This window comes from Centropristis striata, chromosome 14 (genome assembly GCF_030273125.1).
Source record: "Centropristis striata isolate RG_2023a ecotype Rhode Island chromosome 14, C.striata_1.0, whole genome shotgun sequence".
In the NCBI taxonomy this organism is placed as follows: Eukaryota; Metazoa; Chordata; class Actinopteri; order Perciformes; family Serranidae; genus Centropristis; species Centropristis striata.
The window spans coordinates 25,736,903-25,761,949 of record NC_081530.1 but is presented as its reverse complement, the minus strand read 5'-3'; the positions used below and the strand labels follow the sequence as shown (position 1 = coordinate 25,761,949).

The 25,047-nt window shown below is 40.5% G+C and overlaps 1 protein-coding gene across 1 annotated transcript in view; it reads left to right on the top strand.

The window, feature by feature from the left end:
* Positions 1 to 25,047, top strand: part of pard6gb (par-6 family cell polarity regulator gamma b) — a 40,592-nt gene that overhangs the window by 12,996 nt on the left and 2,549 nt on the right. The gene's annotated exons all lie outside the window — the stretch shown is intronic.

Genomic DNA, 25,047 nt, shown 5'->3' with positions numbered 1-25,047 from the left:
TGTTTGGCAAAGGGCTAAAAGTTTAAATAAATACAAAGCAGACGAGGTAGGCCAAGGTCGAGTCTGTGTGGCTTCATATCTTGCATGCTGAGTAGCGGGGTTTACCGCTCCGGCTGCTCTCCACACCTGTGAAAACTAGACGGCCAGATAGCAACGTCAGCCAGACTGCAGAGAGCTGTGGCACCACTGCACAAATAAAACAACGGTAGAATAAAACAGCAGCTACGCCAGTTAACGCTGACATCCAGGCCAGCGCTGTTGCTCAACAACTTGGATCACACAGTCGCTTGGAGATCAAAGAGATGCTGGCGTTATTATATTTCTATGGCTGCCCCGACTGTCTGCTGGCTTTCCACGTTCTAGCTCTCTGTTAACAGAACAAAGCTCGGCAGGCCGTGAACAGAAAGGTGTCATTTACACTACAAGAGGGAAACTTAATGCAGCATGTTGAAATACCTCGAGTGAAAAGTTCATTTTATGTGTCAGCGTGTTAGTCAGTTAGTGTGTCTCATTTCAGTGGAAACTGAAATTCACCTTTTTTTCTCTACAAGACTGAATCATTAAAATAAAACGCACTCCAGATTCAACTGCAGAAGAAAGTGTGTTGAGTGTGGTTGATGGTAGACCGTAGCTCCAGCCTGACTCCATAGTTGGAAAGGTCAGGTCAGGTCTGGTTTAGATCAAGGTTTAGCCCCTCATCCACATCCACCAACATCTCTCTATACACGTGATAGATCCAAATGCATTGTTGTAACAACTCCTTTTTAAAAACGGTACCAATTTCCTTTTTTTTTTTGTAATTCAACTGTTTATTTAGTTTTTGTGTAAAAAAAACAAAAAAAAACAACAACAATGGAGTAGACAGCATTGGTATTATTTAGTACAGTAATATGCAGTGGCGGTTCTAGACCAGTTTTACTGTGGGGGCCAAGGAGGGGCCAGTGTTTAATCAGAGGGGCACATTAAAAAATGGCAAAGATTATATTTAAGCATTCAAAACCTTTATTTTAGCTTATTTAAAAATGTAATTTAAATATATTTGGAAAGATACAAATACATTGATTGAAACAATGAGACTTACGAACAGTAACAATTATTTTTGTACGACAATGACATTTGTCATTTTTGTGCACAATCACTTTCTTTTATTTTGAAAGCTTTTTTTGCACAATAAACTATTATACAATGTACACATTCTGGGTTCATTTTGTGTACAATAAGATATTGTTTGAACAGAAAATAGGTAAGAATTGTTCCATTGTTCATCGTTATAAATTGATCATTTTATTATTAATTTGACACAGGGGCCACAGCAGGGGCCAAGGGCTTCTTCACAGGGGCAGTGGCCCCTGGAGGCCCCTGTGTAGAACCGCCACTGGTAATATGTCCTCAGATTGATCACAAGTGAGTTTCCAACCAAAAAAATATTGCTAAAAAAGGAAAAAACAATGAAATGAAACCAGTGTAGAGTAATATTTCAGGCACCACAGCAGCATATTTGCCTCAATCAGTACATTCACATTACAAAAGGCAAGAAAAAGGGTCCCATGACTTTTTAAAGTTCTCATTTTCATTATTAACTCTGGCTAACATGTGCTCATAAGACAGTATCTCTGACATAAGGTCCAGGCATTGCCTAAATTTGGGGGGGGGGGGGGGGCCCACTTTTCCATAGCCTAAGAATCAATCGGACGGTTGTTATCACACTAGTCTTTATTACGGCAAGGTCACACTTTGATGCCGTCAGTAACTTTGTGTGGTCCCCTTACAGGCAAAACTTTGGACATTTAGGTAACAGTACTATTTTCATAATATACAATTCTTTAAAAAAAATGATAAGATTCAGAAAACAAGTCTACAAAAAAGGATTATAAGTGTATTATCACATTCTGTTTTATTTACATTTTAGACATCGTCCCTATTTTGGAACCAGGATTGCACTTGGTACTTTTTTTCTATAAAAAAGTGTAGATGTTCCAACAGTGTATTTTGATGGATCACACAGTGGATGAGGGGCAGAAGCTCGACCTATATCAGATCTGACCTTTCTAACTCTGGAGTCAGACTGGAGCCGCAGTCAACCAGCAACCAGCAACCAAGCTCAACACACTTTTATTTGGAATGTGTTTTTAATGATTCGCTCTGTCGTTTCAAATAATCAGACCAAAAGATAAACACAAGACAGAATAAAGAAAATGAAAGTCTGTGAAACAGAGCCTCTGCTGTCATGGCCGTAGTTTAATGCCTGCAGTGGTTACAATCCAACTGTTGAAATGGAGTCGACGTTTGCTGGGCTTGTGTTTGTTGTTTTTGTCTGGTTTTCTGCTTTTGTTTAAATGTTCATAATCTCTTATTTCCTCTCATAAAACAATATGATTGCAAGCAGTTGTAGTCCAAAAGCTTGAACTCTTAAAGCTTTATTTTCAGATACTTTTTTGTGGAAAGTCCATGTTGGACGCACCCGTTCAACCATTTTCCTCTGGATTCTGATACCTAGAATCTGTATATCTCACTGTGATTGGAATGATTTTTATCTAAGGTTGCACTGGACCAGGACGTTTTGAAATGAATTGATATAAGTTAATTTGTAATTGGGTCAGTATCAGTGCCAATTAGGGATGCACAATATTTATCAGGCCGATTTATGGAACATTTATTTAATGTATTATTCCTATAATTGAATTATAGCTGATGATAATAAACCAAACTGCTTTCATTGACATAGCATGGCAGTCCTTCAATCTTTGTCCACTTCTATTTTAAGCTTAACGTCTACTAGATGCCTTTTGTTGTCTTGTTTTTTTCTTCAGACTGAGCAGCTCAAGGCTCTCAGTCCTATAAAAGCCTTGATGTTTGTATCAAGTATTTATTATATTGTGCATCCCTCGTATCCAGTAACTCTTACGACATATTTTATTACATCTATGTCTCACATTTGCACAGATATAATGTCACATGTCTCTATATGAATCCATAAAGTAGCCTCAGTCTGTGTTGTGTTCCTCTCTGTCTGTGTGCTGTTGTAGTGGCGGACAGCAGGGACCCTGTCAGCACATCTGGCCACTCTCACACGATGGCCAAAGGGCTTCTGAGAACACGTGGTGTGTGTGTGTTTGTGTGTGTTGTGTGTACTTTTGTCCACATGCCCTGTTCACTAAATGGGATTGTGCTGCAGATGTGTCAACATGCCAGTGCTCAGTCATGGTAGCTGTAGGTTAAAGCTTTGACCCCGCAGCATTTGATCCATGTGGACTGGAGGAAGAGCCACCTCACTAATTAGCTCTTTATCTCACAAAGCTGATTTAGTCCTCGGACACTGGATTAGAATAGATCTCTTGATTAGTGTAGACGATTCAGAATTTGCATTGTGTGTGCTGTTCGGTTTGTGGATTATAAACCTGCATGCCAGCCACACAATCAAATAGCATGACGGGCAGAAAGCATCCTTTTCCTCATTCCAGCAGATCTATTTTGGTCACGTAAAGGCACTGCCTTACTGCACGGCCTCAGTGTGCTTTTGTGATGTCCTCAACACAACATCAGAGTCATTAAGAGTGAGGTTGTGCTGTTGTGCTGTAAGGCTGGCACTATCTCTGGTCTTCTTTGTGCTTGGTACCAGAGAGCTGCCTCAGGCTGAGCCGGCTGAGTGAAAGGATTCACTTTGAAACAACAGGCGCTGCCTACTGCTACTCTAAGGAAAAGAAGACAGCAGCTGTCAGTTATAGCTCTCTTTTTTTTCCCCCTCTTATGCTTTTATTTTCTTTGTAACATCTCCACCCTGCTCCCTGCTCCTGAGCGCTGAAAGATAAGGTCAGCAACAAAACAGTGCAACTCGTCCGTCTGATCATCTTTGGTCCACTTTCAAGAATGCTGTTTTAGGTAGCTGCTCAGACCGATCCTCATTCTTTTCCCATTAGAGCTCAGGCATGACTCAATTGTCAGGGGCAGAGGGGGAGAAAAACCACGGCAGACAGTGGGGAGTCAGCCTGACAGTAAGAAAGACAGACAGGCAGGGAGGAGGAAGGAAGGAGGGAGGACCGGGCAGGTTGAGTCCACCTCCATCCTGCGGTCTGGCTGCTCTCCTCCTGATGCAATCTGAGCCAACAGGAATTTTCTGGAGAAGAGGGGAAGCCCGTGCAGGCAGAGGTGGCACGAGTAAATGTCATGTAGAGACAAAAAGCCTTTTATTAGAGCTCAGTGTGAGCTCTACACAGATACTTTGATGACACATCTGGGTCACATTCTGAAGCAGAGCCCGACCTATATGAGATTATTAAGAGCAATACTGATTTTAGAGGGGCAGCAGATATAGTACATATTTATTTCTATGTGGATTTTGAACTGATAAAACGATGCAAAGGCTGCTTTTTTAAACAGATAACCGTATTAAAGATTATTTAACATTATTTCACAATATTAACAATTATACATACACTGTATTGCATAGTCAAGTAATTCTTTAAACACTGAGAAAATAATGGGGAAAAAATAAATAAATAGCAAAGTCCTGTATGTTTGGTGAACATTTAATTAAAGAATAAATAAACATTTAATAAATGTATAAATAAATATCAGTGTAAGCTCAGAATCAGTCACTTGATGACCATTTAAATAAAAAGATAAATATCATAACATCTCTAAATCATCAGATTGTTTTCTGAAACAAAACACTTATATGCCAATATGTGTATGTCTATGATAGGCCAATATCGGCTGATATGAATGTAATGTGTATAGAATGTATGTGTATGTCTTATTTTTTATATTCCTACTATGTCTTGTGGCTGTATCTTGAGCTGCTGTGACAACTAAATAAAGTCATATCTTGTCTTAACTTATCTTACAAAATCAGTCGGGCTCTAATTCAAAAGGCAGCAGCATGTGAAAATAGCTCATCTCAAGCAAGTGAGCTGTTCAAACCCTCGTCAGTGTCAGAAACCTTTTCCCCGCTTGCTGTGAACGCGTGTGTGTGTGTGTCACAGTGCATCTCTGCGCCATACCAAATAAATCCCCATCTCTCCTGGGGAAAGTTCCAGTGCCGTAAAAAAAACTTTTTTTAAGGTAGTGTGTGTGGGCTTCTCAATAAAACCTGTGTGTGGCCTTTTCTCTGCATGTCTTCAGACAATGCCAGCCGTAGTTAAAGTGTGATGGAGGTGCCTGTTGCCTGCCAGGAGCCGGACAGAGCAGCGGCAGCCATGTCCGACGGGGAGTTGTGTCTCTTTGTGCCTCTGACTGAAGAGCTGTTGCAGACCAGCTCGGCTGATGCTGTAAATCATGTCAGCTGGCACAATAAGGGACAAACACCAGTGGCGGTTCTAGACCAATTTTACTGTGGGGGCCAAGGAGGGGCCAGTGTTTAATCAGAGGGGCACATTGAAAATTGTCAAAAATTATATTTAAGCATTCAAAACCTTTATTTTAGCTAAAAAGTCTCATATTTGGAAGAACTACATTGAAGCAATGAGACTTACCAACATTATCAATTATTTTTGTATGACAATGACATTTCTCATTTTTGTGCACAATTACTTTTTATTTTTATTTTGAAAGTGCAGTACAGTGAGAATAATCTTTATATTTAGCTTTTATTGCACAATTAAACTATTATACAATGTACACATTCTGGGTTCCTTTTGTGTACAATGAGATATTGTTTGAACAAAAAATAGGTAAGAATTGTTCCATTGTTCATAGTAATAAATTGATCATTTTATTATTAATTTGACACAGGGGCCACAGCAGGGGCCAAGGGCTTCTTCACAGGGGCAGTGGCCCCTGGAGGCCCCTGTGTAGAACCGCCACTGACAAACACAAATCCACACCCATACTAAACATGCAGCCAGAGCCGAACATGCACACACACTCGTCATCTAATTTGTGTTATGCATCTGAGAAGTGAGTCGTTTTATTGTAATTGCACCACAAAAGTGGTAACAAAGCAGAAGATGTACACGTGATTGCTGTTGGACTATGCATCACAAACCCCAGCTGACACACATCTTCTCTCTGTTGTTGAGGCGTGGGAGGGCCGGTCCTGTGTTTTAATTAAACTTGTAAGGGCTGTTGTGTTTGGCAGAACTATATTAGTGTTTGTGTTTCCTAATTCCCTGCTTTCATTTTGGTTTACGACCCCGCTTTGAACTGCGTCCTCGCTCCCCCACAATGAAGTTTCCAGACATTGTGAGACAGGAGTGTCTGCGTCGGGGCACTGCTCCTATCATCTGTTTGTCACGTTTGAGTTAGGAAAAACATCAAAATACACCCATTAAATTCACATTTTAATCAATAATGTTCCATATTTTTTTTTGCATGGTCACAAATTGTCGCAAAAATTCATCCACTCAAATGTTTGACTTGCAAATTTCCTGAAGGATGCAGCCGGTTTGCAGCTCTCCATATTGGTAAAAATGAACTATACACACAGCTGCTCTCAATTCAGGAATACCATCACACCTCAGAGGACGTTCTGTTATGACTGCTCTGATTTCCAAAAACCCAGTGGCTCGGCTGAAATTGACCTCATCCTGCATCTAAATAAGCTCGGAGACGACGGCTTTTGGAAATTGTATGCTGCATGCGATGAATATAGCCGGGCCTTCAGGGACAAACAAACAACTTCCTAAAGCCACCGGCACCACCAGGCCACTCCTCGGCAGCATGAGCCTTCAAAGAGAAAAAAACAAGCCTAGATACTTCCGTGCGTTATTTCTTTCCCTGGTTGTATGGCTTGAAAGTGGAATGTGATCCTGGGACATGTGTGGCTGAGTGTCCAGCTGTGTGTGGGGTTTTGTTCTTTGTTTATGTTGTTGTTTGTATGTGGTCATAAATATATGGTGTGGGGTTTATTTTCGGATTTCCCTGACTTAACTTGATAGAATAATCCAGTAATTCTTACACATTTGTATATCAAAGTGCTCGATGCCCAAAGAAAACTTTCAGATTTCACTTTTCTTTAAGAAAAGTTGTTATTGACACACACTAACATTTTAAGTGACTGGTAAGGACTAGATTTGCTGTTCAAAATGCACACAAATGAAGGGTGGTGGATGTTTCTAGTGCAGTTTTAACAGTAAATATCCATTCTGCCATTATTGAGCTATCACATTCCAAAGAAAACTGTCTTGTCTGCAAATTTAAGTGTATAAGTGTCAAGGAGTGTGACATCACTAGGCTAAATAGAGCCACGCTCCATGTCACCCACATTTCAAGTCACCATGCTAATCTTCTCATCTAACTCTCAGCAAGAAAGCAAATAAACATCTCCTAAAATGCAGAACTATAACTTCAAATCCACCTCCAGCAATTCCTGGACTAATTATGGCACATTTAATTTATTTTCATTGATAAGTTACCTTTTTTTGTTCATTAAATACCTCAACTTTAGCATCACTTTCTGCAGTATGTCCCTTTTCAATTACTTTAAACTAAACATTTGTATTGAGAAACCAGTCAAAGAAGAAGCAAAGAAAGCAGTTTAATTATCATAAATCATCCTAATAGAGTTTATGTTCAGATACATTTATATTTGCTCATATTCAACATATTGCTTTAAATATTACAGCTAAATGAAATAAAACAATCTTGAGATTAAGTTCCCCTTTAACAGGACAGAGACAATACTAAGAATTGTGGAATAAGAGTATGCAGTGGAAAATTCCCAGGCCAAGTTTAGAAGCAAGCCATGAGCAAAAATGAGGGAAGAGGGTGAAGATTTGGGGTTTGAGGGAGCGGGGGATATGGGCGCTGGGTGGATGTTAGTGGGTTTGTGAGGGAGGAGTTGCTGGTTTTGTGCAGAGACGACTTGCTGCGAGACTGCTCACTGCAGTGCCTCCTTAATTACAGCTCTACTGGAGGACAAGGCCAGGCATGCTCTGTGTGTTGCTCTGGAAAACTCACACAAGTTTGCACGTACAAATGTAGCAAACACAAGTGCAAGCCTGAGCAAAGGAGCTGTGTCCTTTGAGGAAATTGTGGTTTATCTCGCATTATCAAAGCTGGAGGTTGGCTTGATAAGATTGCAGTGTCCCTGACATACATATTATATCTGATTTTGTGTAATCTCACAAATTTCCACCTATTTAAGTGTTTTCTGTCTTCTTTTTTTGTTTGTTTGTTTTTGCTCTGGGATACAGTTTGATATTTTTTTAAAACTTTTAGATCATTTTCACTGTTAAAATTTCAGGAGAAGTTGTGCTTTAAGGATCATTTAACCATTCATTTGAATCCTTTTTAATCTTTTAATCTTCAATATTTATCTCTCTGGCCTTTGAGACAACCTGGTCTAAGCAAGCTGCGCCATGAGAAGTGCACAGTAGCTAGCACATCAGCCTAGCATTGCCTTTGCAAAGGGTTATTTTGGGAGTCCATAATTATGAAGGAGGGACTGACTTTGCTTCTCGTCAGCTCACCCGCAGCAAACACACTCACCACTGGCAAGGTTGGCTCAAGAGCCACCCAGCTTACTCCTGGTTAACCATGTCTTGGCTCCAACAACAGGCTAATGCTAACTGCTGGTAGCTTTTCCACTGTTTACTTTTACAGTCCACTCTGCAGTGAAATGACTTGATCTTTTTGTGGATGCTGCAGGCACATGTATGTTGCAAACACACTCCTCGTCCCTTGAAACCAATCACATGCACTCACGCAGCATGTGAGGGTATTTATTTTCCCCATTTGATGACCCTGGTCAGAAGTTCACAGTCTCTGAGGCAAAAACCATCCAGAACTAAATCCACTCAACATGAAAGCCTGTGCAAACACGACTGTAAGTGCACTGTATGAACCCTTGTGTCATTTGGCCTGTGTGGACACTAGTGTGTCTGTCTGAGTCAAGGTTCATTTTTTTTTGTGTTTCTTGGTTATTGGTCAGTGGGACCTCTGGATCCCTGAGACTCCAAAAATATCCCCTGTGTGCATAAAGTACATGTGTGTAACATGTCTTCACTCATGCCTCCAGCATGATAAAGGCACATTCAGTACATGTTATGATTGTGTATTTCCTAGAAATGGTGTGATCCAGTCTGCTGAGAGGGAGTTGGCTTTTTCTTTAGGGTTGTTTACTCCTCTGGTATTCCCTTGTGGCCAAGCCACACTGACGAAATAAGAAGCCATTTTGTTGTTGTTGTTTTAAAGGAAGGGAAGTATTTCAGAGTTGGAACTTGTGTATTATGTATTATTACATTTGATTTGTGTGGACTAGTGCAACTGTATTTTGTGTGTGTGTGTGTGTGTGTGTGTGTGTGTGTGTGTGTGTGTGTGGGTGGGTGGGTGGGGGGCGCTCAGGGAATTAAAGGAACAATTCTATCTGTCTAAAAGGCCGAGTATAGCCATATATAGGTCATGAGGCTAAAACAATGAGACAAGCTGTCATGCCCCCTCACCAGTCTGGCAATTGTTCAGCCATGACATACACTGGAGGGATTTGATTGGCTAGAAGTGAGCCAAAAGTATCTCATTGGCTGATCACAAATCACCAGAGCTAACAGCAGCCATTTCAAACCTCATTTAACATCAAAGCAAATCACTAAGATGATCTAAAGCACACATCTAATCTGTGGTTTGTCAATTGTGTAATTGATTACTCTTGGAGGAGTTTCTGTAATCATCATTTGATCATTTGATTGGTTGTGATGTTTTGTTTAGCCTATAGTCAGCCAATTGGGGATCAGCTAAATGGTTCAAAAGTGCAGTTTTTTTTTTGGAGCTGCATTTTATTTCACACTTTTGACTGCTGGTTCAAGATCAGCTCACCAACTGACTACTAAAGAAAACTGTGCAAAATCCAGTGTTTCCGTTGTATGCTTCTTGCAGAATTTTTGCCGCTACTGCTTCAGAATTTTCTAAAATGTCATGAGGTCGCAATAACATGACTGTGGAGCTGTCTGCTCTCTCCACTTCAAGGATAAACAACTGTTACGTTGACAGGATGTTAGTCAGTTGTATTGACAACCAAAGCACGAATACAACATTTTGTGCTCAGTCAATGTGACGAACCGGGACGAAAACCTTAATGGCTGCGACGCTCATGTGGTTCCCCTGAAGTTTGACCACTATAGTAGATTGCAAAAGGGCAATTGGGGGTATTGAATCTGATGAATTTACTGTTTATGAGTCCACAAATGAGACAAGAATTAGGAGACTACTTCGCCTAATGGAGAGCAGGTGGAAGCTCCGGAGATGGACCTTTAGTTAACAGCTGTAGGAAGTCGAAGTTAGCTAGCTCAAATAGCCAGTAGTGCGCTAGGTCTAACCTGTGTAATGGCAGCAAAAGAGAGTTTTCTGAATCGTGAGGTGTGGAGGTGGTCTGGGATGAACAAACTTACTGCTGCTGAAAAAAGATCCTAGAATGATGATCCTAGTTTCCTTAATAAACAGTTTATAAAAATGATTACTATATTACTTACTTACTTACTTACTTACTTATAAAAAGATTGAAAATACCAGTTATTAATCTTTAATTTAGAGGGGCATCCCCGCTCGCATACCTATAGTCATGAAGATGGGCTTATCTAGTTAAATTTGGGATTATCTTGTTCTCTCTCAGCCCATTTCAGATGAATGCATCATTGGTGCACTCAGCATGAAAACATCAAACTTCAATAAATTTCCACAGACAATGTTTTAACCTTAAGCCTTAAGTTTGCCATCTCATTATCTCCTGAACTGACTCAGATGTCTGGCACCAGTAGACCTGCCCACCGTGAGAAGATGCTGCCCCTTCTCCCACCCTCCCTCCCCCGTTCTGCAGACATGTGGGCCACGAGTTGGTGGTTGAATCAGGCCAACTCAGCAGTTCAGGATGGGAGAGGAAGGAAAGGAATGGAGGAGGGGAGGAATGAGCCCTGACTCTTGTCCTGATATGAATTGTGTCCCAGAGACTCTCCGAAACAATGGACACTGACAGCTCATGTGAAAATACTCCCACGGACAGTGTTGACATGGTGTGTGTGTTTTTGTGTGTGAGGGGAGAGAGTAGTGTTTTGGCTGCGGAGACGAGATGAAGTACACCACAAATGAAGTCAGTGGAGCAAAGCATGGAGCAGGAAGAACCAGGGATATGTGTCACCACACACAGGAAGTGCTCTGTTATGCTCTGTGGTTGTGTAAGACCGGGTGTTGGTGGTTCAGGTGCAGGGGAGGATGGGACTGAGGCCTGTCCAAGCTTGCAGAGGATTTGCCCAATCACTCTCTGAGAATGGGGGGCCTCACCTGGAGGCCAGGATGGAGCTTTTCACTGACCCATGTTCATGTCTGAATAGAGGTCAATGAGGGTGCTAACGTTGATGGCAGGGTCCGCCACATACCAGTGGAGATATCAGGCTGAATCCCCCTCAGAGGATTACCAGTGATTTCCAACTACACCAACATTCAAGTGGACGAGAGGCTCAGATTCAGCCAATACCATCATACTGATTTGTTGTGGTGTGTGCGTGACTGTGCTTTTGTCTGCTTGGATAAGAATAAAAGATTATCTCATTCAGCTTTGGAGACAACATTTTCTCTGGCCACTTATAAATCGAGCTGCGGTGTGATGGATTATTTTTCTTGCCCACAGTGTGAATGAGATGAATGTCTCCAGAGGCAGCTTCATAACAGAGGATCACTTTTCCTGTGGGTGGATGTAAGACCTTCTCAGCAAGGCGTCCTCTGTGAGACGGGCGATCTCGCACATTCTCAGTCTCTCCGTTTTCCTCGAAGATCGCAAATGAAAATTGGCTTTGAGGCGGTATGACGGGATGTCGCTCTCTTTCCACCTGTTTACAAAAGGAAATTTGTCAATTTCCAAGTCTGCGTGTGTGTGTTTACTTGCTTGGTTTTCTCATTTCCTTACCTGTCTGCTTGAATTTTGAATTCCTCCAGCATTTCCTTGTCCTGTCTGCACATTTTGTGTTTGTGACAGGGAGAGCCAGACAGACCATAATCCTCCTCGTCTGCTTGTTGTCACCTGCAACTGATAAAAGATTAGAAAGTGACTTTAACTCGGATCAGCGCCAAACGGTGTAGGAGGATGAAGGTGAAGAAAACAAACTAAGACAGTAGTTGAGGTCTTTCTGAGTTCAATTGTAGTTTTAAGAAACTGAGATGCAACCATAGATCGTATAAAATAATAGACGTAGCAATCATGACGTCACCCATTGATTTGTGAAATATCGTTTTGAAGCTTCATGTGTGGCATATATCATACCCTGCTTCATGTATAATACTGTAAATATGACCATAATTTACAAAAATGAACATCCTGATGTATTGAGGAATAGTATAAATTGGCAGTTTGGGCCATAAACTCATTAGGAAAATATATATTGAGGTAATTTTATCATAGACTTCTATACAGTCTCTTTGCACCCGTGGAGTTTCCTCCTGCTGGCCATTATAAAGAATGCAGTTTTAAAGTTATTCTGAATTGGCTTCACTTTTCAGATCAGGAGGCTTGTCTACTTCTTTCATGTTGTCTATTTATCCATCCCTGGTCTAATTTTCCTACATTTTGGAGCCATGAAGACCTCTACACATTAGTACAGACGGGAGAACACAAACTAGACACACAAACATGTGCAAAACAGAAACATCAAAAAGCCAAAGATGTCTCCTTTTAAGTTTATTACTAATCTAGAATATAGCTTCACAACTACAGACTTGTCTGTTTCTATATTTGGCTCCCAAACCTTCTAATTCTAGCTAAATACACAGACCAAGACTTGTTATTGCAAGCCTCAGTGTTTTAGTTCAATTCAGTTGGTTTATACAGTATAGTAAATGTGTCAGTTCACCCACTTCTCCACAGCGACCAGCGCATTCTCTTTACATGTGGGTTTATTATTTTTAGCTCTCGCTGCCAGTGTGGCCACATTTATTGCAATTCACTAAACCTGTTTGCCTCTATTTAAATAACTTGAATAATCTCAGCACGACTACAACGCTGGATGAGTTTATTCAATTTCAAACTATAAAACTATCTCAGCAAGCTGTTGCAAATGAACCATATTCCCTTTTCCCCTCTCCTGAAGTTAGCCCACATGAATAATATTCACACAGGACTCATAAACATTGTTCTCTTCATTAAGCAATGTGAAGCAAATCCAATTGAGAGCAAATCTTTTCTGCCTCAGGGCTCATTAAACATTATTTGATGGTCGAAGGGGCTGATGGGCTGCTAAGCTTGTGTTTTGCTTTGTGAGTGTGGGAGAGGAATTGAGTTAATTCAGCAGTTGTTATTGTGTTAGTCACAGTATCTCTCTTGTCGTGTATAAAAGTCTTGGCTGTGTATAAAAGAAGAGGAATATAGAAGGACGGATTGGATTTCAGGAAGGCGTAGCTTGTGGTTCCTCGTAGTTTAAAGTCATTCTGTTGTCCGTCCCTCTCACACACACACTTAATCACTCATGGACTCTCACACAAACAGAAGGCCCGACAGGTGGCAAGGACACAAGTCCAAGTCTGCTGCTGAGACTAGTGTCACCGGAGGACTGCCAGAATCTATTTCCCCTGATCAATTCTTTGCCAAAATGCATGTAAATTATATAAATTGGGTTGTTATCAGAAGTGTGTTTCACTGACTTTAACATTCTTAAATGTTAAATCTCATAAATCTGTTTGCTTCTTATAGCTCCGTTTTAAGCAAAAAGTCCAGGATTTCCATTAACTTTTGTTTGCCACACCGACATGTATTTATATCTTCTCATGGGTTAGCGGAGGCAGAGGCCGGGTACCTGTGGGCCAGATGGCGGCGGAGCCTTTGTGGAGCTTAAATCAACAGCATGTGTTTTCTTGGTTGGAAACATGCATATGATCAGCAGAGAGGCAGCTGGATTAAAACCAGAAGCAGTAGTTAGTTATATTCAAAAGAGAGAGAGAGTGAGAGGAGGAGGGAGGCAGGAAGGTTAGTGGACTCTGACTTGATGAAGTGGAAATTGTTCCTTTTCAGAGGTTGGAGGAATGCAAGACCTGTCTACTCCATCGCTCTCCTCTTCCTCCTCCTTTGATGTCCCCACCCCCCCAACCAGACACACACACACACACACACACACACAAACACAGGTTAATCTCCTTATGTACACACACACACACACACACACACACACACTCCCTTCTCTTAAAATACCTTTCTCTTGATCTTAACCTCCTTTCCCCTTGTGATTTGGCCCAACATTTGTGTGTGCATGTGTGTGTGAGGGGGGTGGGTGATACCTGCAGCGAATCTTAAACCTGTGACGCCCTCCACACCCCACCCCACCCAACCACACAGGCCGAGCCAGAGCAGAGCAGACAAGGCAGCTCCATTTAACGTGTCCCAGATGTGCAGCCCGGCCCCTGTGTGCTGCGGCAACTGCGAATGAAATGAGTGCAGGCAGTAAAGGAATGGAGGGGGTGCGTGCAAAGTGCTACCCAGAACATATATGCATGCAAAGTTTTAGAGCTTTGTCTTGTTTTATCAGGAGGAAAAACGTGCCTTTCAGACTGTTTAACCTGACTCTCGCCTGATTTTCATTTGGATTTTCAAATCCCTTCATTTTTCTTCTTTTATCTACATGCAGCAAAACAAGTGCACACTCGGATAATTTGAAGTATTTGAAGCATGTTGATACATAACATGGTTCAGACTCATGCCTCTCTTTTTGGAACAAGCAGTTTAAAATAGTTGTGTGTTTATACTCTCCTATATGTGGCGGAAGAGGTATTCAGATACATTAGTTGGGTTAAAAAAACAGTCTTCTATACATGAAAGTTCTGCAAAAATGTATTCAGGTAAAACCAAATACGTAAGCATCTCAAGCAAAATCAGTGTATCAAAAGTAAAAATTTGATTGTTTTGATTATTGATGCATTCATTTGTGAGCAGCATTTGAATGTGTCAATGCATATAACTGATACCTAGTTAAATATATGTATAGAATTGATGCTTGAATTGTCCTATTACCTGAGTTTTTAAGTCATATTTAATTTTTATTTTGTCATATTGTATTTTATTGCTCAGAGCGTTTAAACAGCACATTAGGCTGTTTCCAGTATATGCTTGACAACAAAGAGCAAAATAAACAGATCAGGTGAGCCATGAAATATGATCAGGAAACTAATTTTTCACATTATTCTGTTTGTGCATGAATGCAGCTTAAGTTCCCTGTCTTGCAATGTTACTGAAAGTAAAAAATGATTAGTGTATCTGCCCCGTGATCCGGATTCGCTCCAAATCTTAAAGGGTTCTTTCTTGGCTCGTGCTGCAGCCTTCCACTAAGTTTCATGAAATCGGGCTGGTAGATTTCGGTTCCGAGAAACAGACAAACCGCACGGAAAACATAACCTCCTTGGCGGAGGTAACAATGCATCATATTTTATAAACTGATGTGTTTTGCAAGTAAACTTTTACTCTGTAAGCTAACTGGTAACATCTGTAGTTAAGTAGAAGTACAAAGAAATAGTCAAGTAAAGCACAAGTACCTTAAATAAAGCACTTACTGTACTTGTATTCTCCTCTATACACCTATCATAATACAGCATGCACAAGATCACAGAAACTTCCAGTAAGCTTCTATCCAAACCTTCAGTGCAGCTGTCGATTATAACCACGTACGTTTATCAAGCTTCTCCAAATTTCCACCCAGGCCCTGCCTCAACCACCCCTGCAAGAATGTGAAATATGTTTGCATGTTTAAAAAAAAAAACGTCTTTTTTATTCTGTCTGGATTCTTTTTCCATGTTAGTGTTAGCTGAACGTCTTGGCAGCGGTCAGCCCCCTAAACACACAGATAGACTTCCCGGCCGTCTCCGACCGGGGAAGAGAAGAGACGTCCAAGAATACTGATTGTTTTGGTCCTCGCATTTCTATGTGTACGTCCCATTGGAAGGGGCTCCAAGTGCACTGTACATTGATAATGGTGAAAACCTGACCTGGCAGCTCAAAATATAGAGGCAAAAAGGCTTGTTTTAGTGTTTGCTGCAGCTTATTTGCATGGGAAGAGGAATGCAGCTTATTTTGCTGTATTTGGATGTGTTGTATGAAACCACTAGAGAGTCATGAAAACCAGCTATTTCTGAGCCCACGCTTTGAGGAGAAAGCAATAGAAAAGCGCTCTGCATTTCATTAAATCATGTCTTTTCTAATGCAAACAGGACACAAGAATGCAAATGTGGCTGAGGGGGAAAATGTTTGAGTGGACACATTCGCTTACTGTACTGCATTGTATCGCGCTGTGCTCTGTCATGTGCTGTTTCATCCCGTTCTACTTTATGCCATATTCCTGGTGGTTTTGAAAGTGAGGAGCTTCCAGCTGTGTGTGCATGTGTGTTTGTGTGGGTGTGTGTCCGTCTGTGGGGCCCAGGAATGAAGCCCACTGCCACAGCATCCAGTGACCTAATGCAAAAGGCAGCAGGGTCTAGCACTATTCACCATTCTCTCTGTGTGCCTCGTCTCTCCCCCTCTCCAGTGATTATGGTCTCTCCTGTCACTAAGCACTTTGTCACGCTTGGCCGAAAACCATGATGGGGGCTGGGGGGGTTGTTGGGGTGCAGGAATGTCACTTGCATAGATGGACTGTAGTTGGATATGCTGTAGACAGAGCAACATGCTGGAGGTCATGGGCCGGGGTTTTTAGCATGCAGAAGTGAAGTGATGATTATATCGAGGCTTTCCTGTGAAAACTGTGCAGCGCCAGCTTTCCTGTTTTCAGCTTTGTGACAGTGCAGGATTTTTTTTTCAGATAATAAAAGTGTTTTTTAATGATTTATTTATCTTAAGAAGTAAGAGAATTTTCTCAAACCATAAAGGAATATTTAATAAAGAAGAGTTGGCAGAGCTCTGGAGTGCCAATGTTTTATTCCCATTTGAGACTAAAAATAGATCTGTGCGAGCTGCAAAATGTATTAGGGAGCATGTGTGGAGAATCTGAATAGCCTAACAGTAGGGTGTGTTAACACTTGGCTCTTCTTTTCTTCTGTTTTTTACTTTAAACCCTATGGGACGACGTGTTGAGCCAAAAAAGTACAAAATCAGCCGAAACAGACAAAGCTTGATACGCAACAATGACTGATGTTAACGGTCAGATCACTGAACCAATGTTGTCTGCTGGAAAAATCGTGTGTTCCACTCATCAGTGCGAAGGGCCCTGTCGTCCTGCTGTGGACCGCTGGCCACTTACAAAAGCTGCAAGTCCAGTGATGTCTTTTGTGTCTAAACTGCCTGAGTAGACTTCCTTTTTCCTTTCTTTTTGTTTTGGTGTTTAAAAATAAAGAACTGCTTTGTTATGGACATGTCCATCATATCATTTATATAGTTTAAAGCAGCATAGAGATAATTAAGTTAATTATTAAATAAATACAGTGTGAAGCTGAAATAATTAAAAACACAGTGTACTTTTTGTATTCAAGTGATATAATTTTGCTTGTAAATGTCTCCTCATATCTCTTTTTATTAACCCTCCTGTTATGTTGCGGTCAATTTGACCCATTTCAAAGTTTAAAAAAGAAAAAAAAATAGTCATATAAAATGAAAATTGTTCCTTTCACATATTTGCATGTTTATATTACATCGATACTGAGGTGATTTGTGTTACTTTATCAACATCAAAAAAAATGTACAAAAAATGCAAAATAAAATTTACAAAAGCTCAATATTATGTAAAAATACTAGATTTTTATATGAAAAAAAGTTTTAACATGCATTTTTTTAATGAAAAACAAGTGAAATATCCGAATTGAACCTGATCTGTGAGACTTAAGAACACCATTGCACTAAATATTGATCGAGATGGTTGGTAATGGAGTTAGTCATGAAATATAAACAATGTTTATTGTGAGTTTTTGGTTTCTGACACTATTGGATAATTAAACATTATGCTGTTCCTGAGAAACAAACATAACAGGATGGTTAAGGAAAAACGATTTGCTTTTTTGCCTAGACTTTAGAAAACTGTTATCACTCTCATACCTGCATAGTTAACCTGAAGCTACAGCCAGCAGGCAGTTAGCTTAGCTTAGCTTAGCACAAAGACTAGAAACGGGTGGGAAATGGCTAGCTTTGCTCTGTCCATAGGCCACAAAACTTCCTCTAAATCTATCTTGTAGAATTGAATAAGATTTTCATATATGCTTCATGCATCTGAATCCCCAGCTGTAATGTACTCTTCCTTGCATGGTGTCGTTATAATAGTTGCTTCTGTGAAGCGGTCTGAAAGGATTGTGTGTTTGTGAGTTCCTCAGCTGGACTGCTCGTGTCTGGGTCATATCACTGAGTCAAAATATCATTACCAGGGGGTCACAGCCCCGAGGGGCCGCCGCTAAAGCTGTTAGCAGGGTGTTGATGTTTTTGCCTTTACCCCGAGTCTCACATACACATGATAATAAGTCTTTCCACTGATAAATGTACGTTTGAAATGATAAATTGCCTAAAGAATTAAATCTTAAACCGCTTTGACAGTGACGTAGCAAATCAGAGCTGATAATTGGAGCTTTTTATAAAGTTGGTTAAAGAACGTTCCTCCATGTACTGCCCACGAGCATAAAGACTTCCATTCATATAGATAAGCATGTTCACGTGCTGTGACATGCAAGCACTGTGGATTCACATCTGCTAGCACACACTGACAAATCATGAAAAAATGATTATAAACTCTGGCTCTCGTTCCAACACATGTACACTAAAAGTACTAAACATAGCGTGCCGACTTTCACAAAGCCCTGTGTGAAATATCACACATGAGGCCGGCCCCCAACACCTTTTCAAACATTATTAGTCTGAACTTCTGCATTCCAGTCATGTTGTGGCTGTGCTGCTGCATATTCACTTATGTAAAGCCACGTTTTCCACAACGCTGCTCACAGAGTAACGTGCACAAACACACATCAACACACTCCCTGTTGATTAATTTCCTCATACCATTTGTTAAAGTAATGTACAATGGAATGTGAGGAACACACAAAGCATAAGAAGGGTTCGAATCACATTGTCAAAATAGAAGTGTGTTTTTCTTTCGGTTCATTCCCAGCGTCTCCTCAGTCTGTTTACAGTCGTGTCGAGTCAGAAGACCTGCCAGGAACAAGTGTGCACAGAGGCCCTAATGGTTGATCATAAAACTCTTTAGATTCCTGTTTTTTATGGGAGAAGGTGGAAAAGCAGTAGGACTTTAAAGGGCGTTCTCTTCACAGCTTTGGTTAACTAGAGGTGGGCTTCAATGGAACAAAGACTATTTTCCCTCTTTTTCCAAGAACAGCATGAGACATTCAATAGCAACTAGAGCCAGATGCAAACTAGTTAGCTGGCTCCTGACTGGACAGTTTTCCCCCGACCCACTGCTGCATTACAAAACATATACATTTCAGGATTTATTCTTTATAGGATTGTCAGGAAGTTCTCATTTAGCACTGCAAGACACATCCAGTGCGACTCTGAGAAAGATTAGCAATATGCCAGTGATGGATCACATTACTTAAACAGCATCAAGGCAAGCTTGAAATAGCCAGTTGCTTTGGTTCAAAGCAGCCAGTGCCTGTCAGGAGAAGTTATGCAGGTCTTCAACCTGTTCGGAGATATCGCCAACTACGTTTACAACACATTCCTCGAGTGTCACACACACGCAGGCTCATGCACGCAGCCACACACATTAGCAGAGAGCAGAATGTGGAAGAAGCCGTCTTTCCACCTCTGACCTCTTCCTCCTGGCCTGTTGTGAGTCGTGGGTTGGAGTTAACTTGTAGTATGAAGGGTGGGAATCACAGAAGAACTCAGGATATTATACTACGATGCAGCAATTATGTAATACTCAATACATTGCAAAACAATGATCTGTATTATCACAATATCGTACCTGAAGAAGAAGAAAAAACCTAAAGAGGCAAAAAACAGGATATACAGTATATTTATCCACTCACATTTGAAAACTGATAGGAAGAATATCTAACAAAGTGCATAAAGTCTTCATCTAGTGTCTCTTTATTGGAGTCCGACAGATATTATTATCGGCTGACATATATCAGTATCGGTGTATATGCTGTCTGATATGAGCCGTTATGAAAACTTTTTCACACAATATATAATGCAGAAAACGTTGTTTGGCATGATTTAAAAATGATGTTTGCTCTCTTTTTTTTCCTTTTTTTATATTCAGCAATTGACTTAAACAGAACAGTCATAATTTTTATTTATTTTATTCCTAATTTTTTTTTTTTCTCAGTTACCATTTATAGAATTGTCTGACAATGTAAGTCATTGTGTTGTATAATGTGTAATAATGTATAACAATGTTAGATATTATTCAATAAAGTTTTATGTTTGACAAAGTAGCTCTCTGGGTACATTTACTCCAGCCCAAAAAAATTACTAAACCGGCCACCAGTCCGGCTCTACTCTTTAACACACACTGAGCCGGACTAAACTGGCAAACGACCGAACTACCAGAAAACAGAACTTGAAAAATGTCTAAAGGAAGGATACAACGGGATATCTCTACTACATCTGATAATATCTAATGTGTAATTAACCTAGATTGTATCGCTTTGGTGTCAAATAAGTGTCTATCAATGCTTTTGACAGCCCTATTACAATGCTGGAAAACATAGCAGTGTGGAAATCCCTCTGTCAATCTCTGACCTTCTTTCTTTATCCATCCAGCGGTGTCAGAGCTCTCATGTTGCCCTCACTGATTCTCTTTACCACAGTTGTTAAATGTTTTTTAAGTGAATGAATGTATTTTTCCATCCCTGTCAGCAGTTAGCCTCACTATTAGCTGTTAGCTCCTGACCTTAACTTCAGAACAAACTGAAGTTTAGGGTAAATGCAAACAGCTGGTGTGTGTTTGTGTGTGTGTGTGTGTGTGTGTGTGCCCTGTGTGTGTGTGTGTGTGTGTGTTCTTAACTTGTGCATCACCTAAATTGTCATTTTATGTTCCATAATCTGATGAGTAAATTACATTTGATGATTTATAACATTGTGGAAATATTGAGCTAAAGCTAATTGAAACGCCCAGCTTTTCTGTCAGTCTTTGATCTGAGCGGCTGTTTAGCCTGCAGATGCCTGGCAGTGACCCGACGGTCTGTGATTAACGGGTTCACATTGGCTTACCCATCATGCTTCAGTGTAGCAGGGATTAGGTTTGTCAGGAGTTGTTACGATAACCTTTGTGTGATCGGCTGGAACGTGCTCACTTAGCTCTGCAGCACAATCTGTGTGTGTGTGTGTGTGTGTGTGTGTGTGTGTGGGTCTCACACACTTGGCAGGATCAAGTCAGGACTAGAAAGCTGTGACACCTGATAGTTCATCCTTACTTTGCTTCTTTGAAGTAATCCGTAACCTTTATGAGATCGGACTGGTTCAGAGAAGTCTTTTTTGATCAGTAATTTTAGGAGCGGAGTAATTTTCTGGCATTATCCTGTTCTGCAATCACATAAAGTTAAAACTACACAGTACAGTGGTAGAAGCACATGCAAGATTACAATGAAACATACACACAGTTTCTACAGTGGAGTGTGTTTGTCAGGGTTTTCTACAGTAGCCGAGAACATAATGTTTAACTTTGAGATGGAAAAAACCCATTTCCAGTTTCACTGGTCCTGAATATAATACCCCAGCCCTGCAGACAGACAGACAGGCTTCTGCTGCCACAGTCTGCTTCTGTGACTCGGCATGTTAATTTGTTTGGCATCATCACATACAGCAATCCCATGATGCTCCAGTGGTTTTACTTACCAGGGGATTTTTTTGTAGCTTTAGCAGCGTTTGTGATGGAATTGCACTTAAATGCTGCTGCTGTTATTTTCAACATCAAGCAGCTGTTTTTTTATTATTTCCATCACTGCCTTTACACTCCCTTGATGCTGGTTACTTAACCATCCCAAGCAATCATTTTTTTGGGAACAAGCCTTTTCCCATTGAGCTCCATTTTTCTGGAATAATCTCCCACTGCACATCTGTGCTTCGAAATCCAGCCTATGATCTCTTCCAATGTCATCAACTGTTAACCCAAATTACTGACTGTCTGTTTCCTCATTGACAGGCTACATACCCTTATCCTGTTACACTTATACTGTTTGATTGGTGTTTTTTTTAAATTACTTACCTCACCCTTGTAATACTAATATTAATACCTGTGTATGCATGTGTGTTCTTTAACATGTCATGTCATGTCATATTTTCCTTTCTGTTGTTTTTTAATGACTTTTCGAAGTATACAGACTCTCTCTTTGACTTCAGTTAAATTAACTGAAATTAAAGCTGAATTAATTGTTTATTTGGTAGAAAATGCCAGTCACATTACTTAGAGCCCAAGGAGACATCTTCAGATTGTTTGGGGTTTTTTTTGTCCAAAACCAAAAGAGACTTATTTTACAACCTTTACAAAGCGTACTTCTCTGATTTGAGAAGCTGGAACCAGAGAATGTTGATACTGATTGAAAAGGGCCTTAATTAATTAACATTTTCTTCCTTAAGAACACTTAAAGGTTATATGTGTTATCTTTCTGCTTTCCTGAAACATAAAATGACTTCAGTGTTCACAGCTCCGTGTGCCTGCTTCACCTGCAGCTTTCTGTGTTTGTTCAACACCTTCTTACTTTATACTTACTTGGCTCACGTTCCCATTCTTTCGCAAACTATGTGACATTTCCGGATGCTTGGTAATTATCTAAATATGTACAGGAAGTTGGAAGCTTTAATTGACGTTTTAGTCTAGTAAACAGCCTTTGTTGTAACGTCAGCACCTGTGTGATTGTATCAGTTGATTTTAACTGGGCTTGTGTTAGTTTTCTGCTCACTTTGAGTGCTTCCCCTTTTCAGTTGCTGATCTTACTTTTAGAAAAGACAAACAGCAGTTAGTGGTTGATTTTACAATTTACAGCATCAGATCTCTGAGACTTCATATCCAAAAAAAATGGTATTGTATCTAAAATAACCCCTAAACGAATCGATACTGAATTGCAAAGCGAATCGAATTTGGACCTTCGGGATCAAAATGACATTACCCAGCCGTAGTTGTTTATTACATTGCTGAAAAATAAAATAAATCAGCAAAACAGAATTTATACAAAGACCCTTTTAAAATGAACCGCTCCCAGTGAATTGTGATCGGTGTAATGAGCACAAGGTGTCCCAAACCCAGCTCAAATTCAATCTTTCCTCTTCAGCTGCGGCCTCGGGACATCACAAACACACCCGCTGTCTTTGTATCTGTAGGTTTCTTTAAACAAATTACACCAACATGCACTTCTTCTGGGATTCTGCAGCAGCAGCTGTGAGACATTACAAACAGAGAGCATAATTATGGTTGTACACATAGGATTTCTGACTGGAAGATCATTTTGTCCTGTTAAGTGCACTGGTGATGTGGTATGCTGTGTGGTTTCAGACTGAGGTGAGGGTGTGGAAGGAGGAGGGTGTTGCACCATAGACCTGTAATGAGACTCTGCAGCCATTCCCCTCCAACATGGGTCCCATCAGGGAGACTTGCACTTGTGGCATAAATTCCAGCCCTGTAGCAGATGCCTTGTCTGGATTCAATCAAATGAGCTTCTGCCTTGGCATGCCCAGAAAACTAAGAATACTATGCACTTTAAGTTGATGGTATTTAACAGCTTTTGGCATTTTAAAAGAGACTCACCTTGAAGCAGCAGAAGTTGATAAGATGAGGCTGTTTATTTATCTGCTATAAGACAGTTTTGGCGCAGCAGTCTGTGAGCACTTAACATTATTTAATGCTGTGCCAAGAAATGTCAATCTACCATCAGTTTCGCTCATTTATCATTCTTATTTTCCCCCCAATTTAGTCATCACCGATTCCCCAAGTGCACTGTGGTAAGTGTCACTGCTGACACCCATAAAAGCTGCTTCTTCTCTCCTTCTACCAGATTTCACACAATTTCCCCCCCTAGACCCTCCATTTCTGAAGCCGTATTAAACCATGCTGCTTAGTCAACATTCTGCTCAGGAGGAGCAAGAGGATCCAGCCCAGGAAGAAAACGTGTATTAATGACGAGTCAGCATTGCATAGGGAGTTGTATGGCAGACGTCCACGCTCCTCTGAGGGCCGCAGGGTCGACCGACCAGCTGGCCCCACTCGGAGACACCATGTTTGATTCAGTTTTCTCTCCTTTCTACAGTGTACTTTGAAGATGAGGCCAAAAATTACAGTGTGCTCACCAGTAATAATTTTAGAAAGCAGGTGTGCAAAACAGTAGGGCAAAGATGACTCATTGCCGTTGCCATGGAAGTGCAGGAGCTGATGCCTCCCGCCTGGGGACCTTCACTTCCTGTCACATCAGGTTGTGCTGTTTCCAGATTTCCTGTCTGCCTGAGAAGAGAAGATTAGAAAGTTTGTTTTTTGTCATCATGGAGCACATTGTATCATTTCTTACTATCTCACACTGTCAGAATCATAGCTGAATAAATGCATTCAGGCATTTTTTTTAAAGTGAGTATATTTTTCACTCCACTCCTGCAAATCTACAACCATTCCTCTTTTATTTTACTCTAGCTAAGCAAGTACATGTTTGGCAGCAGCTATGTTGTTCTGAAGAAGCCAGTCCTCTATGAGGGTTCTCATTGTTGTATTGATTGCTCTTAATCTCTGGTAGGAAACATCATGCTTTAACTGAGATTACCACACTGATCTGACCTCACAGCTCATTCTTTCCACATGTATTATATCCTTTAGGGTCTCTTACTTGTTGAGCTAGTGAAAGTTTGTTTACTTTATTGTAGGGCTGTAGCTCATTATTATTTTCATTATTGATTAATTTGCCAATTATTTACTTGAGTAAATGTTAGGTCTATAAAATGAAGAAAAAAAGTAAAAAATGTCCACCCGATTTTCTCGCAGTTTTTAAATACCTTGTTTTGTCAGTCAAAACTCAAATATATTCAGTTTAACATGATATAAATCAAAGAAAAACAGGAAATCTCCATATTTGAGAGGCTGAAAACTGCATTTTCTGCCATCTTTAATACTCACGATAGTACATGTATGTGCCTGTGTAAAAAATGCACACTGGGAATACCTAAAGCTGCTGCCTGGTAGCAGAAGGGTGGGTTACCTCTGTCAGCAGAGGCAGGAATGCTCTGCACACTCA